We start from the raw sequence: 10,000 nt of genomic DNA, 5'->3' as shown, positions 1-10,000 counted from the left end.
CCCTTGTTTTTGTTTTGTTTTTGTTGGCCTATTTTATATTCCGCGCACCCGTTTTGTTCACCTGTGTGTGTGTGTGTAATGGGGGTGCACTTGTGTGTGTGTGTGTGTGTGTGTGTGTGTGTGTGTGTGTGTTTGTGTGTGTATGTGTGTGTGTGACAGTGTGTGTTGGTGCGTTTGTGCGTGCGTGCATTTTTTTCCTCTTCTTTCTTATCCCATGGTAACACTATCGTCAAGTCGGAGGCGATATGACGTAATGGAGATGTATGCCTGTTTGTGCTTGAGGTTGTTGGTTGCAGTGTTTTTGTCTTCGCTGTTCTGACGCAAATTAGAATTATACAATTATGTATTCGTGAGTGCTCATCTGCGCATAAGGGCACGTGTGCTCGCGTGTGCTGTGTATAAAGAGATATCTATACCTATATACGGCGTGTGTGTGTCTGTCTGTCTGTCTGTGTGTTCACGATTCACGGCCAAAGTTCTCGATGGATCTGCTTCAAATTTGGTGGGCATATTCAGGTAAACCCCGGACACAATCGTGGACAATTTTGAACACGTGCGTGCTCTCAGCGCGCAGCGCTCAACCGATTTTGGTTTTTCTGTACACCCATTCCCAGTATCTCTTCCTTATCTTCTCCAGTGTTTTGCGCGTTTATCTCCCTTCCTTCGTACGGTGCGCCGGCGAAGCCGTCGTACACCCGGCAAAGCCGGGTCCCCGGCGAAGCCGGGTATTCGGCTTTACTTCTTCCCGGCGAAGCCGTACCCGGCGAAGCGGGTATTCATCTAGTATATATATACACACGCTCACGAACCGTCATGAGTTATATCGTTAGGTTTCGGTAATAAGACAGTTCTTGTGCGGCTCTTGTGTGAAAGAGTCTAGGCACAGCAGAATACAATAGGCGTCTTGACTACACATCTCGAGTGTCCGAAGCAGTGTGTGACCATCTGACAAACATAAACAGACACAAAAACGAGAAATTATACAAGCCAGTAAACTCTTTAATCTATATCTATATGACTAAGTGCCAAAAGGTGCTCACAGAACAGAAGACGACTTTGTTTTACAATAAAAATGTTTCTAAAAACGTGTGTCTGCTGAAAATTGGTGTGTGTGTGGATGAATGTGCGAAGAGATAGTGGACATAATTTCGTGTGTCTGACTTGAACGGTTTTGAAGTTATCTTTGTTTAAAGTCAAAAATAACGCCAAAACCGGCCATCTGAAAAAGGACATCGTGATACCTCGTGTTTTGAATATGCCACAGAAAAATAACAAGAAGCACAAATGAATTGCATTTAGTTTGATTGAATGCCTGAAACATCGCTTTACAGACGAGACCAAACGTCAAATCTAAATCTCGAGAGAATTTTTTTTTTTCGATAACCGAATTTTAAGGTGTCGCACGCAAGATGATTCGTCATCACGGCATACATTTTTCAATCGCAGATATTTACTAAATTTCTTTTTCAAAAACTCTGGAATTGATGTCGACACGTCAAGCGATAACGGTGTATCAAACTGCTGTCTTTCAAGTAATCCAGCAAAGACTGCAGAACTTTTGAACAGCATTTTTGAAAACGATTTGAAAATTTCGTCATATCTTGCGTGCGACAAAATGTTCGGTAATTAACGGTTATTTTCTTTTAAAAACAAAATTTACATGTACAAAGATCTACTTCATTTACGGAACCACGTGACACATTCTGTGTTCAAAATTTGTGAAGAAATCACGAACCACGATTGCGCTATCAAGTGTTGAAATTATGTCGTCAACATCTTTTCAGATCTTGCGTGCGACACCTTCTTGCGTTCAACATAAAATGTCACTACCTTATCGAGTTTAATGGGTAAAACTAACTATTTGTTGTCTTAGTTTAATCTTCTTAATTAAAAGCGTAATAAAACCGAACTTCTAAGATGAATTTTAATTGAGATTAGCGAAAGAGCGGGCACGCAAGTCGACCTTAAAGTAAAAGAATGATAACACGAGCGTTTGTCGTGTTGTCTTGCGTGCAACACATTGTCCAAAAAGGAAAATGTATATTTTTCTCAGACGTTTTTTAAGTTGAAACCTTGAAACTTCACACACATTTGGGGTTTAATCGCCCCCATGCATGGTAAAAGTCTTGTTGACCCTTGTCAGATTTCAAGGTCACGGCTGGGTCACATGTGGTTCAGAAAACGGATGAAACATATTTTTTCAGAGATTTTTGAAGCTAGAACCTTCAAACTTCAAACAACGCTTTTGCTTAATGATTGTTCAACATGGAGAATTCAAGGTTGATCCTTGAGAAATGTGAAGGTCATAGCAGGGTCTCGTGTGGGTAAAAAAAAAACATAACCTTTTTCTCAGAGTTTTTCAAAGCAAGAACCTTGAAAGTTCACATTTTTGGGCTTAATAGCCTCCATACACGGTTAAAGTCTTGTTGACCTTTGTCGAATCTCAAGGTCACATGGGCAAATCAAAAACACGAAAATGCATCATTATCTCAGTTTTTTTTAAAGGGAGAGCCTTCAAACATCACACAACTCTCAACTCCGACTTAAAGAAGTTAAGGTAGATCCTTGTCACATGTCAAGGTCACAGAAAGGTCTCGTACGGGTAAAACAAACAAAACAAACAGATAATATTCATTTTTTCAGCTTTGTTGTTAGCTAGAATAGAGGCACATGCCACCATTCCATTCAACATGACTCATAGAAATGTATGATGTATGACGTAATTGCATTGTGTGTAATGACGCGGCTGCCTCTGTAGTTATTCCAGCCTTTGAAGAAATGGCGTTTTTCCTTGCTTGGACACATTTTTCCTTTTCTTGGATGTTTCAGGAGTTTGGGTGAGTTTGGTGTATATGGTTGAACACAATTTAAAATTTGCATAAAAGTGTATTAAAATAAACAGTGGTAGCCAGTCTCATCTGTTGTGTCGACAATTTAATCTCTTTTGTGTGACCTCAACTTGACCCCTCTGAATGCTCTCAATCATGGAAATTGACCACACTTTGATTATAACCAAACAACATCAAAACTTTGGAATGTGTGAAGTTTCAAAGGTGTTGCTTAAAAGGCGTTCGTGAAAATGACAATTGTATGTGTCTGACTTCAATGCGACCCCGCTGCGACCTTGACGTTTGATTTTATCAACCAGACTTTCATCATGTGTGAATGACTTCAAACACTATAAAACTAGTTGAAGAAATTGACAATTTTTCAAAGTTTAAGCCAGATGGCACTGCTGTGACCTTGAAATTTGACAAACATTAACCAGGCGGTCACCTTTTTTAGAAAATATCCTTAAAGGATCTTTAACCTTACTGTGACCTTGGAATTTGATGAGGTTTAATTTAACTTGCGTAGTGTGCCAAGTTTCAAGGCCCTAGCTTCAAAAACATATGAGAAAACCTCATTGAAAAATGTATATGTTTGACCTCAACGCGACCCTGCTGTGACCTTGACTTTTTCAACCAGACTTTAATCGTGTGTGAACATTATACACTAGAACTGTGTGTATTTTCAAAGCTCGTGCTATAAACGCGCTGAATAAATTGAAAATATTCCACATTTGGACCAGATGTGACCCCGCTGTGACCTTGAACTTTGACAAAGATTAACAAGCAGGTCACTTTTAATGAGGTTTTATAAAAATGCTGAAAGTATGTGAAGTATGTAAAGTCTAACTGATCTAGTATTAAAACATGTAAGACGTGACAACGACAATTTTCCAGTTTGCAAAGGAAATTTAACCTCGCTGTGACCTTGAAATTCAATGTTGTTTAGTGTGATGTGCACCATACCTGGAGGTCATTATACTTTGGTTGTGTGCCAAGTTTCAAAGCCCTAGCTTTAAAAACGTGCGAGATAACCTTAATGCTATGACTCAGTGCCGTTTTGAATGATATAACGAACAAAATTATCGTTATTTGTAAAATCATTTGGGTAAATTTATCTTTTCTTTTCGTAATTGGGTTCCAGCATCTGTTGTCTTAACAAAAATCACAATATCAGTCGTGTTTGTCAACTTTTATTTTTTAGCCCCTTTGTCCGCTTTTCGTGCGCACCTTTTGGCACTTAGTCATATACGGCTTGTGTGTGTGTGTCTGTCTGTCTGTCTGTCTGTCTGTCTGTGTCACTTCGCGATGTACGGCCAAAGTTCTCGATGGATCTGCTTCAAATTTGGTGGGCATATTCAGGTAGACTCCGGACACAATCTGGTCGATGAAAATTTTCAACACGTGCTCTCAGCGCGCAGCGCTCAACCGATTTTGGTTTTTCTGTACATTCATTCCCAGTAACTCTTCCTTATCTTCTCCAGTGTTTTGCGCGTTTATCTCCCTTCCTTCGTGTGGCGTCAATCGCGTACAATGCGCCGGCAAAGCCGGCGTACACCCGGCAAAGCCGGGTACCCGGCGAAGCCGGGTATTCGGCTCTACTTCTTCCCGGCGAAGCCGGGTACCCGGCGAAGCGGTTATTCATCTAGTGAATAAATATATTAGTAAATTGATCCAGTTGATAAATGGATGCATTTTTATTCCTTTTTCATGTAGGCCTACTTGTCATCAGTTTTGCTTAGCTAAGGACGGTGAGCTATATCAAAGATGCCATCCTAACTGTTTAAATTATCGGATAAAGCACAGATCAGTCCACGTTACTTCATAGTGTAAGAGCATCCTGCCATTTAGAAACTGATACACAAATTCACCAGCCAGGGCTGATATATATAGGCCTATGCACGAGAAAGTTTCCTACCGGGTGGGGAGCCAGCTGCGAGGTCGGATTGGTTGAAACACTGAACAAACTAACAACAAATTCAACCACTCCAACACCGCGGCTGGCTCCCATTCGGTTGGTAACTTTCTCATGCACATCAACTCTTGTGTCACGTAAATGCCTGAACATATCTATGTTGGTTTAATTTGCCGCATGATGGTTTACATGGGAAGGTAGGTGGGAACACGCCGTCTCATTGACGTGTTCTATGACGTTACATGTCACCTTTGATGACGTGTTCAAATAAATCTAGGACAAATAGCGACCTTGAGGCTCTGAAGGAAAATAGATGGAAAAGCACACCTTTTGTACACGAAAGGCGAGCTTTACCGCCTGTATAGGCCAATTATTCCATTTTCACAAGAAAAAAGTAAACCAACTCCTCTTCCACATTCACGTTTCCTCTCGTATGTACAGGGTGACCCAAAAAAAAGAGTACCCAAACAAAACGTCATAAATTGAACAAAAATAAAGCAATCTTCATAAAATTTATTTACACACACAAGTAGCCTCTGCATGATTTGCACAGAAAATGTTAGCGTTCTAGCTTGTCTTTCAGGAAAGTTATGCTCATTCTACAGAACATGCTCCAAATGGCCTCCGCGCCGCTGCAGGCAAACTTGAACTCGTCGCGCAAAGTTATCAATCACCAGCACACACTCCTGTTGCGAGATTCCGCGAATGGTTGTTGTGATGGCTCTCTTGAGTTCTGTGATTGTCTGTGGGTTGTTCCTGTAGACGTTGTCTTTCAGGAACCCCCAAAGATAGAAATCTGGGGGATTTAAATCCGGGGGAGGCCATTTGGAGCATGTTCTGTAGAATGAGCATAACTTTCCTGAAAGACAAGCTTGAACGCTAAAATTTTCTGTGCAAATCATGCAGAGGCTACTTGTGTGTGTAAATAAATTTTATGAAGATTGCTTTATTTTTGTTCAATTTATGACGTTTTGTTTGGGTACTCTTTTTTTGGGGTCACCCTGTACTTACTTACGCCTTTTGCCCCCAGGGACAGGCCATTGACGACGTGTCTCCATCGCATCTTCATTTTCCTGTCATTGCAATATGTTAAAGGTACAGTAAGCCTCCCGTAAACCATCACAGATACTGTCAGGCTTTTACACACAGTACAAACACCCTTTCATTTAAACACTCACCGCTTGAGAATATCCTAGGTGCCCTCCGTAAAGAGCAAGCAATTTTCAAAGAATTTATTTTTTTTTTTTTTTTTTTTTTTTTTTTTTTTTTTTTTTTTTCTTACATTTTTAAGTCAACAGCTTAAACACACACATTTAAATTTACTTCTTTTACCCTAATCTTTTCACCTCTATCATGGACAAATACCAACAATGGACAATTTTATTAAACTATTTTACAATTACCATTATTCTCAGTCTATATGTGTCGCAAATCTAACTCTGAATTAAACATGCACACAATTTCTATTGGTTTCCCGTATTTGAATTTTCCAACACACATTTTTGCCACAATAATAAGTAAATTGATATAGTTTACTAAATTGTTTGACATACCAGGTGTTTTCATGTATCCTAACAATGCTGTTTGAACATCAATTTTTATATTAACATTATATTGCTGAAATACCTTATTGGTTATTCTTTCCCAAATTGGATGTATAGCAGAACATTCATAAAAGAAATGTTCCACAAAATCAATCTTATCTGGACAGAATGAGCATTTGTTATTCATTCTAATTCCCATTTTACACAGCAAAATATTAGTCGGATATATGTTATGCAGTATCTTCCAGTGCAATTCTCTCAGTCTTGATTCTTTAGATACATTCCTTACGATGAGCCAATGCCATTTAGTTATTTCTATATTAAACTTATGCATCCAGAAATTCAGACAACAAGGGTTGTGTTCAGTTTTACTTATTAAATGTAATCTATAAGAACGTGCTGTAAATAACTCTTTATGATCGAAAAGCAGAACATTGTTTTCATTGGATTGCATGAGCATATACGCCGGATATCTTTTCATAAACGAGGTAACAGCAGTCTTTACCACATTATACTCTAACATCAGTGAAGGATAAGTACCCACTTTCACTTTAATCTGATCTGGGGATAACAGCCTGTTATTAACACATATATCACCAACTAATGCGATCCCACATTTAGCCCATTTCTTAAAAAATAACACATTATTTCGATACATAATGTTTTTATTATTCCAGACTGTTACCAACAGTGGGTTCTCTATTTCTGTGTGGGTGTTATTCTCTGTCCAGACTTTTAGGGCCTCCTCCCAAAAAGGGGCCAAATTAACATGTTCTTTTTTAAATTGCTTCCATTTTACTTTGGCATGAAAACAAGTCAGGTCTCTACCCAGTTGAGAGAACTGCGCTATTGGGATGAATGACCATTTTTCCGTATCAGTAGCCGTATGCAGCTTTCTTATCCATTCCAGCAGAAACGATTGCTGCATAATTTTAATGTCGGGCATACACAACCCTCCTTTTTCAAAATCAGCTTTTAACACACATCTTTTAACTTTTTCAAATGCTTTTTTGTTGGTAGTTTTTCTTTTCCACAAAAAGTGGTACAACATTGTGGTAACTCTGTTTAACACCTTCTCTGATAAATTAATTACTCTCATTACGTAAACTAATTGTGGAACGAGAAAACTATTTATAATACAAATTTTACCTAAATATCCAAGATTCCTTCTATGCCACGTGTTTATGACTCGGCTCATGTTTTCAATACGGCTTTCCCAGTTTTCTGAGAGGTTTGATGCGGGTACACTATTACAGAAAAATATACCCAATAGCTTTATTTTATTTTTCCTAAAGAATTTATTTTCGAGTGGTTTATCTTACCCCTGAGCCATCGTGAACCCGTGTGATCCAGTTTCCTTTTTTTCACAATTTAGTCGCCAGTTTGTGATTTCAATGCGACTCGCTGTAAGCTTATCTGCAATAGCACGTTATTGTGTACCTCTGAATCTAAAACGCAACAAACGGCTGCGAGTCACACGAACTAGAGCGGTGGCGGATGACGTTTAAAGGAACTTGCGCTATGCAGAGCCGTCGTCTGCTACGAGAAAGACGTTTTGCGTGACACGTTTCCGGGCTTTTCTTTTTTCAAACTTTCAAAACTTCGAATTGTACTGATCTTGTCTTGATGAAAAAAGAATTAATTTATGATTTAAGAATGTTTGTGTAACAAGCTGTCAATTTGTTATTTAGATTTTAAAAGTTAGGTCTAGCGCCAAAACATAGTGATACTGAACAATCCGGCTGTCCACGCAAGAATTAATTCTTTGAAAATTGCTCGCTCTTTACGTGGGGCACCTATAGGATGTTGTCAAGCGGTGAGTGTTTAAACGAAAGGGGGCTTGTACTGTGTGTAACAGCCTGACAGTATCAGTGATGGTTTACGGGAGGCTTCCTGTGCCTTTAAAGTCATTACATGTAGTTTGAACGCAAATCTAGAGTTCACTGATGGCCAAACGCATTACTCATGAAATTATGTGAAGGTCTACAAATGAGCATAATTTATGAGAATATTTGTGCGGGTTACTCGTAAAAATACGTCAGTTCGCGCACCCGCATCTGTATGTACTTCCGGTTGTGCGTGGGAGAAAGGTGAGAGGAGGGGGGGGGGTAAATGAATGAAACATTTTGTCATAAACGTGCAATTTAGCGAGATCAGGTATCCTAGATCGAATTAAGTTATGTCAGTGAGGAAGATAAATCACTTGAATAATCACGTGATGCCCTTATCCGTCTGAATACTGAAGGTAATGAGTTAATTTCAAACGAGTTGTCCTCAATAACCATCTTGGGATGCAGTAATTGCAACATAAAATGTTTACAATAGTATTTGTGTGATCGAACGGTTTAACGAGCGTTTAACGTATGTCCCACGTTTACTTTGATAGTAGGAGGTCCTGTCTGCTTGATGCGTGTATTACAACATTCGTAACCAATAACAACAACACTGTCCATCTTTTCTTCCAACCCCCATTTACTAACAAGGTAGCAAACAGCAAAAAAGAAGTCATTTCAAGCTATGACATCACCAGCAAACAGAATGATGACGCAGGTATGTTTTATTTTTTCTTTTTTTTCTTTTTTTATTTTTTTTACTTTTTTTTTTTCTTTCTCTTTTTTTGAACCTCAGTTACAATATGACTCGCTATGAGTATGATACTGTGAGCGATGCTGAACAGTTTAAACACACACAGATTGGGTTATAAATAGCAATAATATCATTCTTTCGTTTAACATGGACAATCTTCGAAAATGTACAATATTTTCAATCAATTATAATTTAGCTATAATTCTCTCCGTGAACAGGCATTTGCACACTTTCTCTCTCTATCCTCCCTCTCCCCATCCTCTCTCCCTCTCTCTCTGATACTGTGAGCGATGCTGGACAGTTTAAACATAAACCCTGCCACTCTCTCTCTCTCTCTCTCCCTCTCTCTCTGATACTGTGAGCGATGCTGAACAGTTTAAACATAAACAGATTGGGTTATAAATAGCAATAATATCATTCTTTCGTTTAACATGGACAATCTTCGAAAATCTCCCTCTCTTGCTCTCTCGCCCCCACCCCTCCCTCCGCTCTTTCTCTCCCTCTCTCTCTCTCGCACCCTCCCTCTCTCTCTCTCTCTCTCTCTCTCTCTCTCTCTCTCTCTCTCGCAGGTATGTTATTTAGCTCTGCTTCGGTCAATGATTGGTCGATTGTACTTTTCTTGGCATCCGGTCGAAACTCAGCCCACCCAGCCTCTCTCCGCCTCCGCTGTTTTCCTTGGGTTCTCAGGGTATTGAACAGGTAAGCGTAATTGCGGTAGGCACATCCTGTAGCACAGGGGACTGAATCAATTACCTGAATTATCCTGCGTGTTTACCCGATAGTAGTGTACACTTCTGTTTGTCAAAGAGTGTCGGAGCAAAACTCTTAGATAATTGATTCGCGTCCCTGTCGTTGTCGAAACGATCCTTTTCTTTATTACATTTAGTCAAATTTTGACTAAATGTTTTAACGTAGAGGGGGGAATCGAGACGAGGGTCGTGGTGTATGTGCGTGTGTGTGTGTGTGTGTGTGTGTGTGTGTGTGTGTGTGTGTGTGTGTGTGTGTGTGTGTGTGTGTGTGTACATGTGTAGAGCGATTCAGACTAAACTACTGGACCGATCTTTATGAAATTTGACATGAGAGTTCCTGGGTATGAAATCCCCGAACGTTTTTTTCATTTTCTTGAT

Source organism: Littorina saxatilis, linkage group LG12, assembly GCF_037325665.1.
Source record: "Littorina saxatilis isolate snail1 linkage group LG12, US_GU_Lsax_2.0, whole genome shotgun sequence".
Classification (NCBI taxonomy): domain Eukaryota; kingdom Metazoa; phylum Mollusca; class Gastropoda; order Littorinimorpha; family Littorinidae; genus Littorina; species Littorina saxatilis.
Note: the sequence above shows the minus strand (reverse complement) of the source record.